Source organism: Rattus norvegicus, chromosome 15, assembly GCF_021556685.1.
Source record: "Rattus norvegicus strain SHRSP/BbbUtx chromosome 15, alternate assembly SHRSP_T2T, whole genome shotgun sequence".
NCBI lineage: Eukaryota > Metazoa > Chordata > Mammalia > Rodentia > Muridae > Rattus > Rattus norvegicus.
The window spans coordinates 30,575,708-30,600,786 of NC_141548.1; the positions used below are offsets into that span (position 1 = coordinate 30,575,708).

At 41.8% G+C, this 25,079-nt stretch overlaps 1 long non-coding RNA gene across 5 annotated transcripts; it reads right to left on the reverse strand.

Moving 5' to 3' along the window:
* Positions 1-9,103: 9,103 nt before the first annotated feature.
* LOC134482215 (uncharacterized) lies at positions 9,104-24,647 on the reverse strand. 5 transcript variants are annotated; one of them, XR_015638761.1, is made up of 6 exons: positions 24,451-24,647; positions 22,390-22,513; positions 12,315-12,458; positions 11,826-11,935; positions 10,222-10,354; positions 9,104-10,110 (listed from the first exon to the last, which is right to left on the reverse strand). It is a non-coding gene; the product is annotated as an uncharacterized LOC134482215 (long non-coding RNA). The 5 variants fall into 5 exon arrangements; XR_015638760.1 differs by having other exon boundaries at positions 11,826-12,011; XR_015638762.1 differs by lacking the exon at positions 11,826-11,935.
* Positions 24,648-25,079: the final 432 nt, after the last annotated feature.

The following is a 25,079-nucleotide window of genomic DNA, read 5'->3' on the forward strand; positions in this document are numbered from 1 at the left end:
GTTTTTATTTACAGTTTTTGATCCTGAATTGTTTTGTTCAATTACTTCAACTGTTTGGTTGTGTTTTTCTGTGATTCTTTAAGGGATTTTTGTGTTTCCTCTTTAAGGGCTTCTATTTGTTTACTTGTGTTGTCCTATATTTCTTTAAGGGACTTATTTATGTCTTTCTCAAAGTACTCTATCATCATCATGAAATGCTATTTTAAATCCAAATCTTATTTTTCTGTGTGTTGGGATATCCAGGATTTGCTTTGGTGGGAGAACTGTGTTCTGATGTTACAAAGTAGTCTTGGTTTCTGTTGCTTAGGTTCCTGTGCTTGCCTCTTGCCATCTAGGTTTCTCTGGTGTTAGCTTGTCTTGCTGTCTCTGACAGTGGATTGACCCTCCTGTAATTCTGTGTCTCAGCACTCCAGGTCTGGGTACAGAGAGATGGGTCACAGGGTCAGCTCAGGGAGCAGGCAGAAATTGGAAGGATCCTGTCCCAGACTGCTCCAGGCTTCCTGTGCCCAGACAGCTCCAGGCGGGTTCTTCCAGTGCCAGGAATATGCGCAGAAGTGGTGGTGTTACTTGAGCTGTCAGGATTGTCCACACTTCTGAGAGTCCAACTCTTTTCCCAAGGGATCTGGGTACAGAGAACTATGAGAAAGGGTGAAGGCCATGGTCTTGAATTTTAAATTGTATTCTAAAAGTAAAAGATTCTGAAGACTGTTACTCACCAAATACTCCTCAATTACAAATTTTGTTTACCAGGTGATGATAAAGTGTCCATAAATGTATTTTGGATCTGGCTAGGATGCGTGATTGAGTTGGACTTATGTAAGTGACCCATGGCCTTTAGCTAATGCTGGTTTACATTTTGAGTATTTTCTCCTTGGCTCCTGAATTCAAAATCACATGTTTATTTCCAGACAGTGTCTGGTGTTGGAATGGGTATCTCAACTCCTTACATATGCAGTATGATATGTTTGGAGAGGATTCTGTCCTTCTTGTGCTGTATTTAGCACAAAATTGCCTCACTGAATGGGCCTGTTAAAGTCTCAATTAAATCATTTTGGTTGATCAACTTCTGTCTTATTTAGGGTTTCCATCGCTGTGAAGAGACACCAAGACCAAGGCAAGTCTTATAAGAATATTTAATTGGGGCTGGCTTACAGGTTCACAGGTTCAATTCATTATCATCGAGGTGGGAGCATGGCAGCATCCAGGCAGGCTTGGCAATGAAGGAGCTTAGAGTTCTACATATTCGTCTGTAGGCTGCTAGGAGAAAACTGGCTTCCAGGTAGCTAGAAGGCACACTTCCTCCAAAAAGGCCACACCTACTCCAGCAAGGTGGCACTCTCTGGGCCAAGCATATTCAAACTACCACAATCATACTCATGCACACATACATGCTGGGTTGTGCAAATTGCCAAAGTAAACTGAAAGCCAGCATGAATTGCTGGCCTTTGTTTTTGATGAGTTTCCTTCTTTCTGACCACGTTTCAATGTGACTCTATCTCCTTCCATCTTCTTCAAGTATTTGTAAGTCTGAATTCTTAGATGACTGTTAGATAACAGTCTAACTCTTGTGGATTTTGCCTTGTTTGGGGGGAATTTGAAAAAAAAACCTGAAACACACACACACACACACACACACACACACACACACACCCCACACAGACTCGTTTATAGACTAAACACTCACAAATTGCTGGCATTGACAAAGCTCCCTTTTCCCCAGGAAAGGCAATCACTACAGGAAAGAACAGATGAGAGAAGACCCTTGGAAAGAATTTCCATTTGTTCCTGAAGTCCAAAAACATATGTATTAACACTGAGCCATTGCATTCCATTGGCCCAGAAAAAAACCTAACGTTTTTAATCCTGTTTCTTTCCCAGAGGACAGTACTTTAACCAGTCATGGAGGTCTCACAGTTGCACTTCCTCTAGCTTTAGGGGTCAGCCTTTCCCATCTAGAGTCCTGTCTTGTCATTGACAGCAGAGGCAATCTAACTCCGAGTGTTTTTCATTGTCTCTGTGCTGCAGGTCATCCACCAAGGGCCATAGCTCTACCATAAAGCCTCACCATCATCGCTGTGCTAGTCATCCACACTCAGTCTGAGACAGTTGCATCTGAAGTCTGGAGTTTATTTCATAACCTGGTTTCATAAGGAATATTAACAAGACATCCAGGTCCAAGAGATGCTATAACTAATGCCTCATCATACATTAGGAAAGGAGCAGTGTGCTTTGTGAAAGTTTTGCTTCGTTAAAACAGGAGCAGAGCAGGAGGAAGGCTATGGACCCTCAAGACATTTGGTTCCTCATGTGGCCTCCAGAGGGCGCTGCTGCACTCACTAGTGTTCCTTCTTCCTTTGAAGATCTCCACCTGCTCACCTCATCCTTCTTGCAGCTGGCTGAGTATTTAGCAAAGGAAAGGGACAAGAATCAGATATTCAAAACTTTCCAGGCTCCTGTTTGCAGCATTAGTTTTTGTCTGATCGGGAGACCTCTCCAGCAGACCCTTCTTCACAAGAGCTTTCAAGCCCTCGCTTTCCTCAGCTATATTCCTACCTATCCTGTTCCTGAGAGTTCCAAGGCTCAACCATGCTCCTGGTGCTCCTCCCTGTGCTGGGGATAAACTTTCTCCTGAGTGAGTACAGCTTCCTTGTGGTCTCTGCATCTCTGCATTCTGACTGTCCTCACTGAAGACTGCACTGAACTTACTGATCTAATATTCCTTTCCAGGAGATGCCCAGGCTCAGTCAGTGACTCAACCTGATGCTCATGTCACTGTCTCTGAAGAATCTCCTTTGCAGCTGAGATGCAACTATTCCTACCCTTGGACAACTTCACTGTTCTGGTATGTCCAGTACCCACAGCAGGGGCTGAAGATGCTCCTCAAGTACTATTCAGGAGACCCCGTGGTTCAAGGAGTGAATGGCTTTGAGGCTGAATTCAACAAGAGTGACTCTTCCTTCCACCTGCGGAAAGCCTCTGTGCACTGGAGCGACTCGGCTGTGTACTTCTGTGCTCTGAGCGCACAGTGTCTGAATCTGTAGGGGGAGCTGAACACAAACACCCATTTCAGGGGATTCTCAGACTCACGATTTCTAGTCTTGAGATTTTGGAAGCATTTCTTTGGACTTGGTGAGGAGAGAAGTTGAGCAGTCCCAGCTGTCTTTGCTCAACTAATTTCTACCTAAAATATCCACTGTCTGACTTTGTCTTAGAAGTCCTTTGTGTATTTTCAAAATTTTCTAATGTTCAATGATAATTCTTTAGAATAAAGGAGACAAGTGTTATTGTCCATGAGAACTATTTTCTGAGTGGACATTATTTCGAGAGTGACTAGACTAAATGGCTGATAGTGAAATACCAGAATGTGGACATTAATTTGTCATTTTATGTGTTTGCCTATACAGAAATGAAAGGAACGCTCCTCAATTTTTGTCCTGAAATTTGCCTTCTCTACTCAGTCTTTCATGCTGAATTCCTTGCATATTCTTCTCTCAATGCTAAATGTACTGATGAGAATTGGTCATAATATTTAAGTACTTCCATTTCGGAAAGAATTTGTTGCATTGTTAGTTAATATAAAAATTTACCAGAACCAGGAATTCTTAGAAATCTGTCATAATTATGTCATTTCTCACAACCACTAAAAATAAAAGAGAAGAATAATGAATTCCAGCTCATTGGTATTTTTTCCAAAGCAATCTTCACAGTTATAAATGTGTTCTTCTATTTTTGTTGTCACCTTAAATTCTTCAAATCCACTTGAAAAATTGTAGTATGATTCCTTCTGCGACTTTATTTTGCATACATTTGCATATTTTATATGCACTGTCTTCTCCCTGGTGTGTATGATTTCACCATGGGAACATCAGAAATCGATTCTTTCATCCTAACATCTCCATGTCTTGCTGAAATGCAGACAGGAGTCGCAGTGCTAGCACAGTAGTGCTCGCTGGCTCCAGGACAGAACCTTAGTTTCCTCTCCTTCTATCGGTGATGATTGTACAAGAAGATATTTTACTTCTATGAACACAGCCTTGGAGGGTGAATACTCAGGAGTAAATAAAATGCAAAAATGAAAAGTGAGAGAGAATTCTGAAGCTGTTGCTTGGCTTGAGAAATGCAAGTGAGTAGACGCCATGTATCCATGAGCACCTGAGTATGATTTGCAGCGCACACATAAATGTTGGGCACGGTGGCCGTACTGAGAGGTAAGAACAGACAGATCCCTATAGCCTGATACTCAACCATCAATAATGAACTGCAGGTATCAGTGAGAGAGCTTGTCTAAAATATACAAGGTAGATAGCTTCAGAAAAATGACATCCAAGATTGACATCTGAGCTCCTCACGAATATGCACATATGGATAGCTAAACAAACATATTCCTGCACATACATAGTATTATATTATATTACATTATATTATATTATATTAATCCCAGCACAGAGTTAATACCTACCTCAGTGGTTTATGTTCCCGAATGAAAGTCACACAAACAGCCTTTAGATTGTAATATGCCTTAAGCAGTACAATAGCTGGATGACTGTCTATCCTCTACGCTGTTAGAATCTACCTCCCAACAATAACTCTGAGTTACAACTTACTAATTTCTATGTTCCATGTTGACTGCTTTTGACCAAATTGACCAGCCCTCTGGGTCATGTTCTCCTGGTCCCTTATATGGTGGCACTGCTTCTCCCTCCTCACATTATTACCCCTCCATAGCAACTTCCATGTCATCCTCCTTCCTCCTCCTGGTAGTTCCAAGCCCAGGAAGCCTAAACCACACCAATGTCTCTCCTTCCCAGCTATTGGCTACAGGCATCTTTATTTACCAATCAGAATTAACTGGGGGTGTACTCCCAGAAGCTACAGGCAGACCCTCTCATCAAAACAATTTTGGTGGACCCAATTGGAATACAAGCTACACAGACACAGACACAGACACAGACACAGACACAGACACAGACACAGACACAGACACACACACACACACACACACACACACACACACACACCTACCTCTTCAGAATATGAGAAACAATATACAAGGTTTTTCACCAGTCTCTACATGTACACATGAGCATGCAAATGCATACATACATACACACACATGTGATTGCATATACCCTGCACACTTAATTTGTGGCAAGCTCGCCACTGGACAAAGAAAATGTTCTAATCTTATCTACAGACTAAAATCTGTCCAAAAAAAATGGATGCAGGGAAGTGGCTTGTCGAGCTCTGCCATTACAGGGAAGGCAACTCTTTCATAATCCCTGCTTCATAAAACATCTGTCAGACATACTGGGACAGAAAATGGGTACTCCAACATTGTAGAGACGATTCTAGGGACTGTCCAGCCAGTCTGCTTGTCTCAGCCACTTGTATAATATTTGGAAGCTGAGTTCCTGCCTACCCAGGTAAAATTTATTCCTCATGTCTCTGATGAGACTGAAGACTATATAGTTATAGTCTTACTATAAGCTTAAGTTGTTTAGGATTTAAGATGATTATTTAGGTCTAAGAAGGTCTTAGCATGGTAATGCTATTTAGGATAAAAATATATTTAGATAAAGAACTCTAAGTATATCTATATAGGATGGATAATTTTACTTAGTTACCAAATTATATTTACTGGACCTTTAAATTGGGAATCTTCACTCTCTTGTATCCCTATTAGTCTTTGTGTCCTGTATTTTCTGGATGTTTTAGGCTAGGAGCTTTTTATGTTTTACATTATCTTTGACGGTTATGTCAATGTTTTGTATGGTATCTTCTGCCCCTGAGATTCTCTCTCTTATCTCTTGTATTTTGTGTGTGATGCTTGCATCTAGGACTCCTGATCCCTTCTTTAGGTTTTCTATCTCCAGGGTTGTCTCCCTTTGTGCTTCTTTATTGTTTCTATTTCCATTTTTAAATCCTGGGTGGTTTTGTTCATTTCCTTCTCCTGTTTGGTTGTTTTTTTCCTGTAATTCTTTAAGAGATCTTTCTGTTTCCTCTTTAAGGGCTTCTACTTGTTTACTTGTGTTGTCTTGTATTTCTTTAAGGGAGTTATTTATATCCTTCTTAAAGTCCTCCATCATCATCATAAAATGTGATTTTATACCTAAATCTTGCTTTTCCAGTTTGTTTGGATATCCAGTATTTGCTTTGATGGGAGAAATGTACTCTGACGTTGCCAAGTAGTCTTGGTTTCTGTTGCTTAGGTTCCTGGGCTTGCCTCTCACCATCAGGTTGTCTCTGGTGTTAGCTTGTCCTGCTGTCTCTGACAGTGGCTTGACCTTCCTGTAGTCCTGTGTGTCAGCACTCCTGTAGACCTGTTTTCTTTCAATGGTACCTGGGAACAGACTAGATGATTTCCTCTTGGATCGGGAATGTGGGCAGAGAGTAGCCTACTCTGAATTCTCAGGAGTGTCTGCACTTCTTAGGGTCCAGCTCCCCCCCCCACAGGGTTTGGGTGAGGGGAGCTGTGTGACCAGTTCAGTTCAGTTCTGGGCGCAGGCTCGACCCAGCCTATCAATGAGGGTGCTGGGTACCCGGAAGAGAATAGGGGACAAGAGACACAAAGAAGGACGCCAAGACAAGAGTCTGATCAAGGTGACAATTTTATTTATCGCAAGGCTGAATTTATACCATAACAAGGGTAACAGAGGGACAGGGGAAGTGTGACACATTTACACAGGCCAAGGACACAATATTCGTATGGTCATGGAATGGGCTGATGTTGATAGAATGTCAGAAAGTTCACAGGTTTGTCATATTAGTCAGCAGGATGTTGGTTTTTCAGAAAGGTTACAGGTCATCACATTGGGCGTCTTGACGTCAGATGTACTTGTCAGCAAGAGAATTTTATCATATTATTATTCATCTTGACCTCCAGATCTGTATTAGTCTTCAGCAGCTGGCTGGGGATTTTCCATAAACCCAGTCATACTTAAATCTAACCATAATAATAACATCAATAATGGAAGGCTTCAAGGGCATCGCTCCCAACACCAGCAGGTTTCTGCTGCTGACTGATCCTATACTCCTGTATTCAGAGGCGCTATGCAGTTTCATCTTGGGCCAGAGATGTGTGCAGATGTGGGCAGAAGTGGCGGTCTGTCGTGCGGTCTCAGGATTGTCTGCACTTCTGGGTGTTCAGCAATCTCCCCCAAGGGATTTGAGTGCAGGGAGATGTTGGATCAGTTCAGTTCAGTCCCGAGATCCTTATGTTTCTTTTTAAAGGCATGGTTATTGTTATTTCATCTTTCTCCTTCTCCTTCTGTGTTGACATCCTTTTCTTTCCCAACTACCCTACCCTGACTTTGTTTTTCCTATTTCTCCCATTAAATTTTGCTTGTCCTGGTCTTCCTTACTCTAGTGCTTCTCCCCAAACACATGCTCCCTTGTACCTTTCTGGTCTCTGTGGTTACACCAGGTTATATACTTTATTTGAAAATTTGGAGCTAGGAACCTCTACCATTTCCTATGGAGTTAGGAATTCAGTGGCAGAATATGTGGCCATTGTCTTTCCAAGTCTTGGTCAAGTCATTCATTATAATCATTTCTAATTCCATCGATCTTCCTGCAAAGTGTATGATGCCATTTTTCTTTACTTTGAAGAACATCCCATTACATATAGATACCACATTTTCATTATGCTCAGTAGTTGAAGCACATTAGGGTGTTTCCATTCCCAACATACTGTGAATAGAACAGAATTGAACATAGCTAAGCACGTATCTGGAGTGGGAGGTAGCATTCTTTGGACATTAACCAAAAGGTGGCATTGGTAGGTCGTGTGGTATAGTTATCTTTAAATTTTTGAAGATTTTTCACACTAATATCCAGAGCAGCTTCATCTCCTCCAGCAATGAATGTGGGTTCCTTTCCCCATAGCTACCACTAGAAATTCCTGTCAGTTGTTTTACTTTGTATGTTTTTACTTGAGTGAGGTGAAAGTTCAAAGTTGTTTAAATTGCATTGCCCTGGTTGCTAAGGCTGATGAAAAAATTTCAGATATCTTTTAGCCATTTTTATATCTTCTATTGAGTTCTCCATCTAGACACCCTTGTCCTCTGACTTCTGCATTTCCTTCACCAGGAAGCAAAGGGCTGATGTAATGAGGCTTGTGAGGATGGCCTGAAGTGACTTTGTTGGTTGTGTGAGTTCACTAGGGGGCACTGCAGGGTTCCTAGAAATTACTTTTTCTTAAGTTTCCCTGAGGTTTGAAGCACTGAGAAGTGACATAAGGACATAAGGACATCCACTCAGAAAGCAAGTAGTGGGGATGATGAAGTGTAGCTACCTAGCACTACAGCCATTAGCACTGGGTCATTCTGTATGAAAGCAGAGATAACTAGAGCCTGTTTAAAGGACAAATCTCTGAACAGATTTAAACAAAATAGAAACTCCTCTATTATGAGGTTGGGCGCACAAGAGAAAAAAATCTCCACTGCTTTCTGTTTTTTAGTTTTACACCTAAAATTTCATAAAATCAAAGAACGAGACATTAGTGCAATATCTTTTATATCATATGTAATAAATTTAATGTACATTCTAAATTAGAACGAAAAATAGCTACTTCTAGAACAGAAAGTTGGTCAATTTAATGTATGAAAAACTAGAAGGGAGTGGGCCTTACTTAATCTGACCAGTCGTCTGTAGCCTGTTCTGAATCAGTTGTGTTTTCCTAATGAGCACAGCAAAAGAAGCCAAGAGCTAGAAAACAAATCAGGGTGAAAACACAGACATGCCTTGTTTTTCTTAAAACTGTGTTGGAAACATTTTCTACGCATAAGAATATTTTAATCGCAAGAAATTATTTTCATTTTGTGTAGCACATTGCACGCTGATTTGTTACATTGTGTAATTTAAGAGTCCGATCAGGGCTTCTCTAATTGGGTACAATAATCACACTTAAGGGTGGGCCCTACGCTCAGCATTAGAAGACCAATATGGAATGAATCCAGTGGTGTCCTTGTGTCACATTTCTTAATTTGCGCTCTCCTTCCTTCCTTCCTTCCTTCCTTCCTTCCTCCCTCCCTCCCTCCCTCCCCTCCTTCCTTCTTTCCTTCCTTCCTTCCTTCCTTCCTTCCTTCCTTCTTTTCTTTTTCTTGTCATACTGGTCTTTCATCTCTATTTTAGGGTTACATGCCTTGTGTTTTTATGTTTGTGTGTGTGTGTGTGTGTGTGTGTGTTTGTCTTTCTTGCTGTTTTTATTTTAATTCTGTTTTAAGGGGTTTTTACTTGGTCCCCTGTTTGTTTGCTTTCTAAAGAGAGAAAAAGGAAGGCCATAGAGTTAGGTGGCTGAGGATGGGGGAAAGATCGTGGGCGTGATGGAGGAGACAATGGCCAGATCATAGTGTCTGGAAAAAACTCAGACAACAAAAGGTCAAACAGTCTCGCTGGGTTCTGCAAGGCTCCGCTTTACACACTGAGCCATTAGGTTCCCCACTGGCATTCTTCATTAATGCATTCCCCTTCCTCATGCATTTCCCCCAAACTCCTTATATTACACCTTACATTCGAAATCTAGTGTCCTGGGCTCTACATCAATGTCCTCCACAGTCCTGGAGCAATAACAGTGCAGAGTCATGAGGTGCAGGTGGGTGGAGCTCCTTGTTCAGATGAATGAGGGAGCTCAGTGACTCAGAGAGAACCTGTAGTCTGTGAGCACAAGTTGTCTGGGCACAAGACTGACCCCCTCAGAGCTGGAGAGAAGACATCCCAGCAAGTGGACAGGGGCCATGGAGAGGAACCTGGGAGCTGTGCTGGGGATCCTGTGGGTGCAGATTTGCTGTGAGTTGTGCTAAGTTCCTATTAGGGATTCTCCAGAAATGTCGGTGGTGGAGGGGGAGAAAGTAGATGAAAATCTCCTGTGCATTCTTCCTCATGGGTGTTTCATGGGGTATTTGATTGATATGGGTGGATACCTCTCTTTAATTCTGATTTCTTTTTCTGTTTCCAACAGGGGTGAGAGGAGATGGGGTTGAGCAGAGTCCTTCAGCCTTGAGTCTTCATGAGGGAAGCAGTTCTGTTCTGAGATGCAATTTTTCTATCACCACTACAACTGTGCAGTGGTTCCGACAGAATCCTAGGGGCAGCCTCATCAATCTGTTTTACCTGGTTCCAGGAACAAAGGAGAGTGGGAGGTTAAACTCAACATTCAATTCTAAGGAGCGCTACAGCACCCTGTACATCAGCAATGCCCAGGTGGAGGACTCAGGCACCTACCTCTGTGCAGGGCAGGCACAGTGCTCCCAGTGAGCCTGCAGCCTTGCCACAAACTGCAGCTGTGTGTGAGACTGCAACCCCTGCCACGGGAAGACTCTGCAGGAGGCTTTGCACAGCTGTGGCTTCATCAGATCTCCACCAATTATAGAGAATGCATTAGGAAAAATAAAAATCTCACTTCAGAAGAGCATAGTTAAATTCAGACTGAATGATAATGATTTGTAGAATATTAAATGCTCAAAAACATCAGTGACTAAAATATACACTGCATTTTATCAAATTCTTGTGCTACTGTCATAAAATAAAATATAAACCCCTCTTAAGTAGTCCTGAGTCATTTGGGTCATTTCCCAAAATGAGAACTGAGAGCAACTGTTTCCATCCTCTGTTTAGAGAGCACCAACAACTCTTCCAGCTAATCTGCTCAAAATGAAGTTAATAAGAGTACTAATTCCTGAAGATATAATAAATTAAGTCATCAAAAGGCAAGACAAACAAATCTTATTATTAAATCAAGACATCATTTCTATTGTTTTTACATTTTAAAAATATAATACATTTAATTATGTATTATAAAAAATATTTTGCTTTAGAAAGAATCAAAGCCAAAAGTTAAATTATAAATTACAGAGACCTTATTTGCAACTTTTATCACAGTCCTGCTTTTAGCAATGGATCTACCAAAATGTTTATATGTCATATAATAATATATTTTCATATAATATATTATATATCTATAAGTAGTATATCTATATATATATTTAAGTATACACATGCAAAACCTCATTAAAACAGTGCTTTCAAAATAAAAAGTGAAAACCTCCCCAATAACATACAATATTGGACAAATTATTTAATTAAATAATTAAATGTAATCTTAACAACTGATTTTCCCCAAGGGTTGGCAGATTATATTGCACAGTTGACAACTCCTGCCTTGCCACTTTCTGTAAGGAACTGGAAACCATCCAGCCTTAGGCATTCACGTATTGTCTGTCCATTGCTGTTTTCCCTTTACAACTGCAGCTGAGTGGCTACAATGGCGTTGGATTGGCTGAAACCTTTTTTTTCTGGAGCTTCACAGATTGACTGACCCCCTTGTGATTCAGACAGCTTCCATCCCTATTGCAACTACATGCCTTTAAAATACAGACTTTTCTGAGCTTCCTAGACAATAAACAATTCCTAATTGCCAGTAAGATTTCTGTGAGCATAGCTACAAGTGGTGTTACTAGAGTAATAGCCTTTGCAGTAAGAATTATTGATTCAGTCATCTCAGAGAGTTCACAATTAGCAACCACCGTAACCATAGATTCTTGGTAGGATATGGCTATTGAATTAGGTTAGATCTAAACATGGAATCATGGTCCAGAAATGTGGTACCCAGAACAGGCTTCCTAACTGATCCAATAGAGCTTTGTCCTAGTTCCATTCCTGATTAGCCTTGACTTGAAAGAGTTTGTCTCATAAACAAATGAGCTAGAGGACTACAGATAGCCATTTTAGATGTTTTCTAGACAAGATATAAAATGAACTTTTATTATTATTATTAATTTTAGTTTATTCTTTGGGAATCTCACAGAATGTGCCCTGACCATGCTCACCTCTCAATCTTCTCATAGCCATGCCTTCTCCTCTTGACCTCCTCCCACATAAAAGGGGGGAAATGTCCCTTTTGTATGGTCCATATCATCACCAAAGCATCGACAAATTCCTAGTGGCAATACCCCAAAAAGAGAAAGAATCTTCCTCCTCCTGCATCCATGCCAAAAACCATCATCTGAAGAGAACTATGAGGTGTCTGGAGTTAGTTTTCCCATTCCTTACCCTCCCATACTGCAGTGCTGTGGGCCAGCTCTCCATCATCCATAGCTAGTGCCTCTGTGTGACTGCCACTAAGGGGAGGGGCCAACTCCTCCCGTAGTCTTGGGCAATAACATGGCTTCAGGCAGCACCGGCTTAGGTGGTAACATAGGTGAAGACATAGCACTGACCTTGGGTATATCAGGACCAGTGACCAGCTCATGGCCCTCAGTGACTGCATAGTCGAGGAACCTCAGCGTGGTCTCCGGTGGTTTACATATACTGCTCACCTCAACATGGCTCCACGAGGGAGCAAAGCCCGAGAACTTCACCAAGGCATCAGACAGTAGTACAGACTGTGTAAGTCCTCATGTTTCTCAGGCTTTTTTGCAGCCTCGGACAGCAGCATGAACCTCCAACAGCAGCATGGAGTCCTGTGGAATCACAGACCACAGTGGTTATTCAAGGGGGCTCAATCCAAAAAGTGAACCCTTCCTCATCTTGGGCCTCTGACATTGCCTAGAACCAGGAGGTATCCTCCAGCCAGGGATTAGGCTTCTGTCTCCACCTCACTCCTGCAGGAACCATCACCTCTTGTTAAATCCACCATTTTCAGTTATGTATGTTGGGTCTGGAAAGGACATGGTCCAATCTGTCTACCAACAAGAAACAAGAGCTCCAATCTGTGTAACATGGGTACTTGGAGCAAGCAAGACACAGACTGAACAACTGTTATTCTGTTTTTTATTGAAGATATATGGTTTTCATGTAATCTATCCTGACCAGAGCTTTGCTTCCGTCATCTCCTACCAGTACCTCCTCACCTCCCCACATATAGAACTCTACACCCTCCCTCTATTCTTAGAAAACAAGCAAGCAAATAAACATATCAGAATGGAACAAAAGAAACAACCAGAAAAAAACACAACCAAATAAGATGCATGAGAAGCACAAACACATGCAGAGACATGTGCACAAAAATCCATAAAAACACAAATTTCAAAACCATCATGTACAAGAAAATGACAAATATGGTAAACAATGCCCAGACAGAACATCCTGAGAGGAGAAAATATTTCTGAAAATACTTTGAATTTATATGAGTTTGCCATCTACTTCTGGACATGAGGTTGCCTTCAAGTGTGGTTTATGTACACAGTCGAACTCTGTTGGAGAAAACTAAGTTTTTTTGTTTTTTGTTTTTCTGACATTGTCAATTGGAGACTTCTTGTTTAGGCCTGAGCATCATGCCCATTTCCTCCTGTTGTAAACGAAACTCTATCTGTATTTGATCTGTGCAGGCCTTGTGTAGGTTGCCGTTATTACTGAGTTCACATGTAAATCACTCTTAATGGTTCTAAAAGGCATTATTTCCTTATTGCCTTCCATGTCCACTGGATCTTACAATCTTTCTGCTTTTCTTCTATAAAATTACTTGAGGGAAGAAGTTCAATGAAAACATTCTATTTAGCACTGGAAGTTTCAGAATCTCTCATTTCTGTGCATTTTCCAGTCATGGACTTGTAGGTTTCTCTGTTTGTTTCCATCTACTACAGAGGATGCTTCCTACTTATTTCCAAACAAGACAATGATCTCAGGCTATAGCAGAAGTCATTAGAAGTCAGTATATTGATACATGCTTTAGGAGAACAATATGTGGTTTTCCCAGGGTCTATGCCCTATCTAGTTTGAGGTTTTTGTCCACCACAGAAGAATGAGGCACAGGTTCCTCCTCATGGAGTGGGCCTTAGTTCCATTCAGAGGTAGTCCAGTATCATTTGTGCCATTATTGCACTAGTGTACCATTTAGGCAGGTCAACATTGTAGGTCAAAGTGTTTAGAGCTGTGTTTGTGTTTACCTCTCTCCTCTGACAGTGTTCAGAGTCCTTTCCTATACCATGAACATTATTAATCCACAGGGCTGAAAACTCTAGTTAGGCAACAGCCTGACATTGCCATTTTTAATGGGATATGTATGTATTGTCTTCAACAACACTGTGTTACCATCAGTTTGTGGAGAGAAACCAATAGCCTTGAAAACTAGGAAATCGCTTGAGTTTTTTTAAATATTTCCATGGGGCACCTTTGGCTAACAACTCAGATGATACCCATTCTTGGAACTGGTGGATTCACTTGTTGGTAAGTGATGTCTACTTGGTTCTTTGTCTCCCTGTTATTTGATAATTTCATTTAGATTCCATTTACACATGCACACGCACACACAGATGAATGTATTTATTAAGAAGCTTCCTCTGTAGCAGGTTCCATATGACGTCTCAGTTGGAGCTTAGTTTCTCTTCCTCTGTCCCCTCCCTTATCCTCTCACCCCTCCTACTTCCTGTTTAGTCCTCCTGTTCCATACTCACTCTGTCTCTTTTACTATCTATTCTATTTTTCCTCTACTCAGGAAAAATAATCCCTCTACCCTAATCACTATCTTATTCTGAACTTCTGTAGGAGTAAAGATTGTAGGAAGTCTATTGAAGACTTAAAAGCTAATATCCACATTTAAGCAAATACACACTATATTTGTTTTGGGGGTCTGGGTAACATGACTCAGGATGATTTTTTTCTAGTTTCAACCATTTACTTGTAAATTTCATAGCTCAATACTGAGTGATATTTCATTGTGTATATGTACCACATCTTCATTACCTATCCTGGGATCTAGGCTGCTCCCAATTTCTAGTTATTATGAATTGAAGAGCAGAAAACAAGTGTTTCTGTAGTAGGACAGAGTCCTATGAGGATGTGCCCAATGTGGGGTAGTTGAGTATTGAAATGCATCTAGTTCTGTCTTCCTGAAGAACATCGCACTTGGTTCCATAGTGGCTGTCAAAGTTAGCACTCTCTCCAGCAGTGGATAAGTGTTCCCTTTACACTACATTTTCACTCACATAAGGTATTTATTTTATTGATTTTGGTCCTTATTACTGATGTAAGGTGAAATCTCATAGAGGTTTTAATTCACATTTTTCCTGAGGTCTAAAGATGTTGAAATTTTCTTTGAATATTTTTCAGCCATTTGTGTTTTATATTTTGAGAACATTCTGTTTAGATCATTCCCAGTTTTACTTAGGTTGTTTCTTTTCCTGATGAGCAGTCTTTTTATTTTTTATTTAATTATATTAGATATAATTCCTTGTACTAGCTGGTTTTGTGTGTCAACTTGACACAAGCTGGAGTTATCACAGAGAAAGGAGCCTCCCTTGAGGAAATGAGGAAATGCCTCCATGAGATCTAGCTGTAAAGCATTTTCTCAATTAGTGATCAAGGGTGGGAGGGCCCATTCTGGGTGGTGCCATCCCTGGGCTGTGTTGTATAAGAAAGCAGGCTGAGCAAGCCAAGGGAACAAGCCAGTAAGCAGCATTCATCCATGGCCTCTGCATCAGCTCCTGCTTCCTGACCTGCTTGAGTTCTGTCCTGACTTCCTTTGGTGATGAACAGCAATGTGGAAGTGTAAGCTGAATAAACCCTTTCCTCCCCAATTTGCTTCTTGTGCATAATGTGTTTGCAGGAATAGAAACTCTGACTATGACAGTCCTATATCATATGCATAATTGATAGTGATAATTTCTCCTTCCATAAAGTCCCATATTGTTCAAATCATGGCCTATACACAATCTTTTCAGTTTCATGAAGTTCCACTTATCAATTATTGTTTTTAGCAACTGTGCTATTGATGTCCTGATCAGAAGTTTTTTCCTGTACCAATGATTTCAAGACTATTCCACATTTCTCTGTTAGATTCAGAAGATCTTTACATCTATTCATGTCCTTGTTCTATTTATACTTGAGTTTTATGGACTTATGTCTGGTCTTTAATTATATTCCCTTGATCAACATGTCTGTTTTAATGCCAATACCATGCTCTTTTTCTGACAATAATTTTGTAGAACAACTCAAAATCCAGGATTGTGATATCACAAGCAGTTCTTTTATTGTTCTTGATTGTTTTAGCCATCTGTGTTTTTGGTGTGTCATATGAAGCTGAAGTATTTTTCTACTTGTGTGAAGACTTCTGTTGGAATTTTGATGCAGATTGCATTGTATCTGTCTATTGCTTTTTGTTAGGATGGCCACTTTCACTATATTAATCCTGCCAACCAATAAGCATGGGGTATCCTCTCTGATTTCTTCTGTTTCTTCTGTGTTTAAAATTGCTACTATATACATTTTTCATTTACATTGGTAGAGTTTATACAAGATATTTCTATATTTTTGAGACTATTGTGTTGTTTCCATGATTTCTTTCTTAATGTGTTTGTTTTTACTATATGGAAGTCTACTGAGTTATACATGTTTCTTTTCTCTCTTGCTGCTTTGCTGAAAGTGTTATCAGCTGTAGGAGTTCCTAGGGGAGTCTTTAACATATAAAAATCATATAATTGTCAAGTAAAGATACTTGACTTCTTCCTTCCTTATTTGTGTCTTCTTGATCTTTAATTGTCTTATAACTCTAGCTAAGATTTCAATCACTAAATTGATTAAATGGACAACTTTGTATGGTTCCTGATTTTGGTGGAAATGCTTTAAAATTTGCTCCGTTTAGGTTGATTCTTGGTTGTGAGTTTGCTGTATATTGATTCTTTATTTTGTTGAGCCATGTCCCTTGTGTCTAGTCTCTTCAGGACTTCTATTATGAAGTCATGTTTATAAAAGTATCTCTTATTCGCCAGATGTAATTGTAGTCTCTGGAGCTTACTGCCTGTGTATACTAGCCTCAGTCTAGTCCTGGAAGCGTGGGAGCATCTTCACAGAAGCGGGGCCAGGGGGAAGTATGGAGAAGGGGAAAGGGGGATAACATTTGAAATGTAAATAATAAAATATTCAAGAAATATAAAATTTAAAAAAAGAAAGGGGGTGGGGACACAGAACTGGGTTAGACTGGAAAGAACAGATAAATACAATCAAGCTTCATTGCATAACATTCTCTAAGAACGAATAAAATGAGAAAAGGTAGATAAATTTTATCAGAGGTGCATTTGAATGTGTATATTCTTTTATATATGCTCACCACACTAAATACCGTAGGATACAAATAGTTCAGTAGCACTAGTGATTTCAGGCATCCACTGGGGACTGGAGACCTGCCTCCTTTGTGGAGCTTCCAAGTTTCTTTACAATGTGCTGTGTAGACCTCTGTGGCACAGGTTGAAGGGAAATCAGCAGAGGGCGCTGCCGCTTCAGATGTGGTTAACATCTCATTCACATGGTTGTTTAAAAGGACAGACTCACTGTGCAGACAGAGGTCCTTGTCTCTGAATGAGGAGTTTGAGGAGATCCTGCAGAGGACTTGCCCTGTGACTTTGGTGCCCTCAAGGACCAAGTGTCATTTCTTCTATGAACATGCTTCCTGACACCTGCTCTGTTCTCGTGCTCCTCCTAATGCTCCGTAAGTTATATTTAACTCTAAGGGTTAATAATGTCCGTTTCTTACAACTCTAGAAGTCTTTAGTGTTCCTTCTCAGATAAAAAAGTAATTCCTCTGTATTTATGCATTTATGTACTTATTCATTCATTTTTTTATTATTTATTTTCAGGGAGGAGCAATGGAGACTCAGTGACTCAGACAGAAGGCCTGGTCAGTCTCACAGAGGGGTCACCTGTGGTGCTGAACTGTACCTTTCAGACTGCTTATTCAGATATTTCCCTGTTCTGGTATGTGCAATATCTCAATGAAGCCCCTCGGCTACTCCTGAGGAGCTCCACAGACAGCAAGAGGACCGAGCACGAAGGGTTCCACGCCGCTCTCCATAAGAGCAGCCCCTCCTTCCGTCTGCAGAAGCCCTCAGCACAGCTGTCAGACTCTGCCCTGTACTACTGTGCTGTGGAGACACAGTGAGGGAGACGGCAGGGGAAGCTGCACATGAACCAACGGTGCAGGAAGGCTGAGGAGAGGGAAGGCCGGGGGAGGGAGGCTATGTGCTTTGGCTAAGTGATTGTTTTCCTAGCTGCTTAAAAAATACCTACAAATCACAGGTCAAATTGCTAGAAATGTAGGTATTTGTGGTTATTTTGACAAGATAGGATGGATGTCAGTGCTAGTAAGAACCCAGGTTTTGATCCCCAGAAATAGCGCCAGCCCTCTCCCAGAAAATACCTCCAGGGACACCCTACCATGGAACTTAGCTCTACCTGGCTGTCTTACAAAATTGAGTGATTTAAGTTTTCCAACGATCGTCTGTTATTACCCCATGAATTTATGACAAATGAAGAACATAAACTCTAGCTTTCAAAATCTGCTTCAGTCTCACTCCATAAGTTATGTACATTTTTCCTCTCCTAGGTACATCTTTCAAAGATTCCCTCCTTATTCCTGTCTCAGTTCTTGTCTTTTGTTGTGAAGAGACACCACAATCAAGACAATTTACAAAAAGGGCATTTAATTGAGGGTTTAATCACAGTATCAGAGGGTGACCATTATGATGGGGAGTGTAGCAGTCAATCAGTCAGTCAGGCAGGCAGGCAGGCAGGCAGTCATGGCCCTGGAGCAGTAGCTAAGGGCTTACATCATATTACAAGCAAGGGGCAGAGAGAGGGAGAACTGGGCCTGGTTTTGGCTTTGAGATTTCTAAGATCACCACCAATGACATGTTTCTCCTGACAAGATCTCACCTCATGATCCTTCCTAAACAGTCTACCAGCTAAGAACAAAACATTCAGATATTTGAGCCTATTGGGGCCATTCTCATTCAAACCACCATACTCCGTGACAGTCTTCACTTAGTGAATGTGCTCATGAAATACAGCTGGTGGAGCTTTCAAGATGATGCCCGGAGAGGGAGCTCCTTCCCTCCCTTCCCAGTTCTACATCTTGTGAAGGAGGGAGCTTGTGTATCGAGAAAACTCTCCCCATTAATGACCACTCTCTTCCTCCATTGCACTTTGACTAAATCCTGATAATGTGGTGTAGCCACTCACCTGGGATTTGGGTTCTTTGATAATATGGGAAAGGAGAGAAAGGTTTTGAATCTTCTCAATTCTCTAAACAAAATATTAGTTTAAACTCAAATGCTCTGGTATTCATGTTTATCTCTTTCTAAAGAAAGAAAGACCTGAAATTTAAAAAATAAAAAAACAAACTGTAATGTGTGTTAAGAAAGACTCAGTTTCAACCCTGAGATTTCACCTCACACCAGTGAGAATGGCTAAGATCAAAAACTCAGGGGACAACAGATGCTGGCGAGGATGTGGAGAAAGAGGAACACTCCTCCATTGTTGGTGGGATTGCTAACTGGTACAACCATTCTGGAAATCAGTCTGGAGGATCCTCAGAAAATTGGACATTGAACTGCCTGAGGATCCAGCTATACCTCTCTTGGGCATATACCCAAAAGATGCCCCAAAATATAAAAAAGACATGTGCTCCACTATGTTCATTGCAGCCTTATTTATAATAGCCAGAAGCTGGAAAGAACCCAGATGCCCTTAAACAGAGGAATGGATACAGAAAATGTGGTACATCTACACAATGGAATATTACTCAGCTATCAAAAACAACGACTTTATGAAATTCGTAGGCAAATGGCTGGAACTGGAAAATATCATCCTGAGTGAGCTAACCCAAACACAGAAAGACATACATGGTATGCACTCACTGATAAGTGGCTATTAGCCCAAATGCTTGAATTACCCTAAATGCCTAGAACAAATGAAACTCAAGACAGATGATCAAAATGTGAATGGTTCACTCCTTCTTTAAAAGGGGAACAAGAATACCCTTGGCAGAGAGGAGAGAGGCAAAGATTAAAACAGAGACTGAAGGAACACCCATTCAGAGCCTGCCCCACATGTGGCCCATACATGTACAGCCACCCAATTAGACAAGATTGATGAAGCAAAGAAGTGCAGACCGACAGGAGCCGGATGTAGATCGCTCCTGAGAGACACAGCCAGAATACAGCAAATACAGAGGCGAATACCAGCAGCAAACCACTGAACTGAGAATAGGACCCCCGTTGAAGGAATCAGAGAAAGAACTGGAAGAGCTTGAAGGGGCTCGAGACCCCATATGTACAACAATGCCAAGCAACTAGAGCTTCCAGGGACTAAGCCACTACCTAAAGACTATACATGGACTGACCCTGGACTCTGACCTCATAGGTAGCAATGAATATCCTAGTAAGAGCACCAGTGGAAGGGGAAGCCCTGGGTCCTGCTAACACTGAACCCCCAGTGAACTAGACTGTTGGGGGGAGGGGGACAATGGGGGGAGGGTGGGGAGGGGAACACCGATAAGAAAGGGGAGGGGGGAGGGGGATGTTTGCCCGGAAACTGGGAAAGGGAATAACACTCGAAATGTATATAAGAAATACTCAAGTTAATAATAAAAAAAAAAAAAAGAAAGACTCAGTTTTCTGTACATAAAGAAGTGAATGTTATCTTACAGTTTATGGAGAAAAATGGAATGTCAAATTGTGTTTCTACTCCAAAAACTCTTACTAATGGCCCAGCATAGAACAGAGTCTCTCAGGTGAGAGCTTGTCAAGACTGGAATGAGTGCTAAGTGTAATAAAAAATCCCAGTGTCAGGCAAGGGAACCCTCCTTTAAAGTTGTTGGTCAGAGGATTTCTAGAGTTTCTTCCAAATAAAATTGACTATTACCACTGCCATTGATTGCCTCATAGAACATGAAGGTAAGACCATTTTGTTTAGGGCACCATGTACTTCAGACATAGGGCTTGGAGGAATATATAACTAGAACTGCCCTGAAGACTCCTCCCTGAGGTGAGTTCTCACAGTGTGCAGAGATGTTCTGTAAGACTCCACTGGAGAAAAGCAATGAATAATCATAGCAAAATGTAAAGTCTCTGAAAGAAAACAATGACCAACGTGTCAGGATATCCACAGGGGTGTAATAGCAGCACTTCTACATTGGGAGAAGCTAACATATGCCTTACTGAACTTAAGGCACGTTCAGTAGGAGGGAACTTCAGCCTAAAACTCTAAACCTAGTAAAGTCCCCATGGCTGAGAATGTCATAGACGCTAAAGGAGAACCCACTCCAGCCGCTTTCCTAAATCAGTGTAGCTCCTAACTGTATTCAAAATATTTATAATTACACACAGAGACAAATGTAGTTTTCAGCCCTCATCAAAGAACTTTCATTTTGAAGCAGATGAGGCCACTACAGCGATGACAACTGACCCGAATGCAGAGTAAATGACTATGAGATGTCCAGTCCCAGTTGTGCTCCAGAGTCCCTTATCCAGATAGACTCCAGGTATAAGAAGTGCCAGTGGGGTGGTCACGTGGCATAGTCTTGAGTTTTAAACTGTGTTTAAAAAGTACAACAATTTGAAGACTGTTCTTCACCAAATGCCCCTCAATTACAATTTCACCCACCAGGTGATGAGGAAGTGGCCATAAACATATTTTGGATCTGGCTCGGTTGCATGGCTGAGTCCACAGTCTCTCCATTGTAGATGCTGCCAACATCATTTCTCAGCTTTTAGCCAATGCTGTTTTACATTATGAGTATTTGCTTCCTGGTTCCTTAACTCAAATCAAAGTGGTTTATTTCCAGACAGTGTCTGGTGTTGGAACCTGTATCTCTCCCCCCTCCCTAACTGCTTCTAATATGCTTTTCTGCTCTCACTGTTCACTGCTTCGACACTTTGTGCTCTCTGACCTGTCTAAGGAGGATTTGTCCTTAGTGAGCTGCCTTTGCAAAAATTGCCTCACAGAATGGACCTGTTAAGGTTCTCAATGCCCTCATTTTGATTGATCACGCACACACGCGCGCACACACACACACACACTGGGGGAGGCAGGCAGGAGAAGAAGAGGGGGAGGGAGAGGGAGATTAACCCTTGCTAGACTGAGAATTGTGGTACTGGAACAGGAAGTCGATTCTCATAACCACTGCCCACTGGTGTCCATGCTCTGCATAGTTTCCTCCTGTAGGCAGGACTTACAGTATGGCAGGTGGCAATCCTAAGTTATGTTGAATTCATAAGAAAGGAAGGCACTACACAGGTAACTAAGGCTCTCATCACTTTACCATTTGTTGATGGGACTTAGAGTTCACCAAACTGAAGATTGTCTGTGCTGGACTTGTTATTTTAAATGTACTTTCACAATGTTTATTTGAATATATACTTCTAAATTCACTTATTCATATGGAAACACATGTGCAATATTCTTAGCTGCATAAATCACACATCTTTCTCCGCATTTTGATGACATATTCTAGAAATCTAGTAACTCCTCAGTGTCTGAATTCTGTGTTCCTGGCTTTTGTTTGAAATGAGTAAAGAAGCTGTGATTTTATCACTGTATAATATTTTTCTCCCATTTCATTTCATAACTTTATATTCTTCTTTTTAAAACCTATAAGCCTTACAGTTAGACACACATTACCCTTTCCATGTGGATGATTACCAATCCTCCTTATTCACCCTGGGAAGGCAGCAGGAACAGAGGAAAGTCCACAGCAGTTGGGAACTTCTCAGTTCTCAGTTGAGCCTCTTGAGGACACTCCTCTCTGCAAAATGAACGGTTTTGCCATAGATTACAGTCAACTCAAGGAAACCTCCCATCTCTGCCCTGCCCTGCCATCCCCTCTCATCTTAACTCACCTCTCCCCATGGCATATTTAGCTTTATACTACCTGTGCTTACTACCCTATTTTCTTACCAACTCATTCTTGTCTTACTACCCCATTTTAGTTTCCTGGCTTTGGGAGGGTGAATGGGATAATAGTGGGTTCTGGAACGAGTTGTAGGAGGTGTTGGGAGGTGGTGGTCATGAGTGTATTATGTTCGTGTATGAAATTACTGAATAATTATTTTTTAAAACCTCTTCCACTTTCAGTAAATGTTCCGACAGAACATTTGCTCTACCTTACACAGAGGGTAGAGGCAGGCCAAGGAAAAGAAAATGTCTCTTCTTAGTTGTTTCTTCAGTGTTATTAGGATGAAGGTTTCTAAAGCTCCTTCAGCTCAGAGCAACCTCTGTGTACCTCATCGAACTCTATTTACTTCCTGGAAATCTCTCAGGAAGGAGTGAGCTGCTTTCTGCTCACCTTGGTGACCTTGTTGTGTACACGAAAGCTCAGAGAACCCTGTGAGTGTCACTGCCTCAGTAGGTGTTCTTCACAGAAAGAACAGTGTGTGGCTTTAGTCTGAACAGAGACCCTCCTGTGGCTGAGTTCCCCACACAGCACTGATGCTGTAGGAGGGGGCAGAGCCCAGGGGCGCCCCACCATGATGGCTGCACCCGTGAATGTTCAGCAGCTGCTCATCCCTTGTCCCTCAGGGTCCTTCCCTGCATGTGTGACACTCTCATCTGGGTCACCTGAAGCTCACACAGGAATTCTGTTTGTCTCAGGCATGGGGAGCTTTCAGGTTCAGTGCAGGAAGGGTGAACATCTCACCAAATGAGGATCCCCTGAGAATGGGACCAAGGGAGCTGGGTGCTCCTCTGCCCTGAGTCACAAGTGCTGAGGTGGACACAACCTGAGCCTTGCGGAGTAGGAGACCAGGGTCCCAGCCTCAGGCACTTTCAGGGGGGTTGGCATGGTCCCTGAAAGCAACAAGCAGAGAAAGTGCAATCTTGGGAAGTGCTTCATTCCTATGGGATAAATCTGAGCTGCCATTTACTTGTGTTTTGTTAGAAAAAGATATCTGATTCTTGAGGAACATTTTCACCGAAGAGTAAAAATTGTACAAAATTACATTAATGAATTCTGATCAAACTAGAGGTAATTAATTGTTTTAATACTGTATGAGACAACTACAGGCTTAGATGTCATAATGTTTACTGTGAGCTAGTTTTGAGGAGATTGTGTGTGTGTGTGTGTGTGTGTGTGTGTGTGTGTGTGTGTATGTGTGTTCTTACTGGTTTCATTTCTTAAGTAATCTTCATTATGGTGAAACTTTAAAATGCACACTCCTGCATTAGTTTCCCCAGTGTTCTTCCTTCATACACAGTCACCATTTTCTGCAGCATTTAGAACACATCTTGACTATTACAGGAGTGTCCCACATTTTAAAATGCATTCCAAAGCTAGGAAACCATTACACTTATGCTATATCTCTATTTTCTTTCTTTCTTTTTTTTCTTCCTTTCTTCCTTCCTTTCTTTCTTCCTCTCCCCCCCCCCTCTCTCTCTCTCTCTCTCTCTCTCTCTCTCTCTCTCTCTCTCTCTCTCTACTGCAGTGATTTCATTTAAATTATTTCACAGTGAAGACTGGTTTTTGTAAGGTTTGTTAGTGAGTCTATGCCAATGTCAACCCATGCAGAGGTTCTGAGGAAGACAGATGAGAGCATCAGAATCCCTGGAGCTGGAGTTACAGGCAGCTGTGAGGCACCTGGTGCAGATGTTAGGAAGGGAACTAAGGTCCTACCAGGACAGCAGGCACCATTATCTGCTGACCCATCTTTCAGGCAGCAGTTCATGGTCTTTCGGGAGAGCACGCACCTGTTCCCTGGTTGTTGTTTCTCTGAGTTTCCAGGCTACTGTGCGGCTGAAGCATGTTCTCTTTGATGTGCCGGTCCTCCCCTGCTCCTGGTTTCCTAAGTACATAGAACCCCAGGGTCATCTCAAAATGTACCCTTCCCTCACTGTTCTCCACCCAGATTCTAGGCAGGTCTGGCTTGTGAGGAGCTTCAGACTCTGAAGTCAGGGAGGAAACAACACAGGGTATGGCCTCTTAGGGTTCCTGGGTGGAGCTGATGAGTCTCAGGAGGAGGGGTCACTTCACCATCCCCACTGTCACCACAGCCCAGGGGTTGGTTACTTGCTTCTGTCTCCAGCAGCCACACAAGCACCATGAAGAGGCTGCTGCGCTCTCTGCTGGGGCTTCTGTGCACCCAGGTTTGCTGTGAGTCTGGCTGTCAGCATTCAGGGCACCTGAGAGGATCTGGCTCAGCACATGGAGGGGTGGGGGTGAAGCTTAGGAGTCCTGCAGAGCTCCCACCTTCTCAGAGGACATGTTCAAGGCTCTGTGGGCACTGCAATGACAGTCATCAGTGTCTCTTTCTCTGTTTCTAATCAGGGGTGAAAGGGCAGCAAGTGCAGCAGAGTCCTGTGTCCTTGGTTCTGCAGGA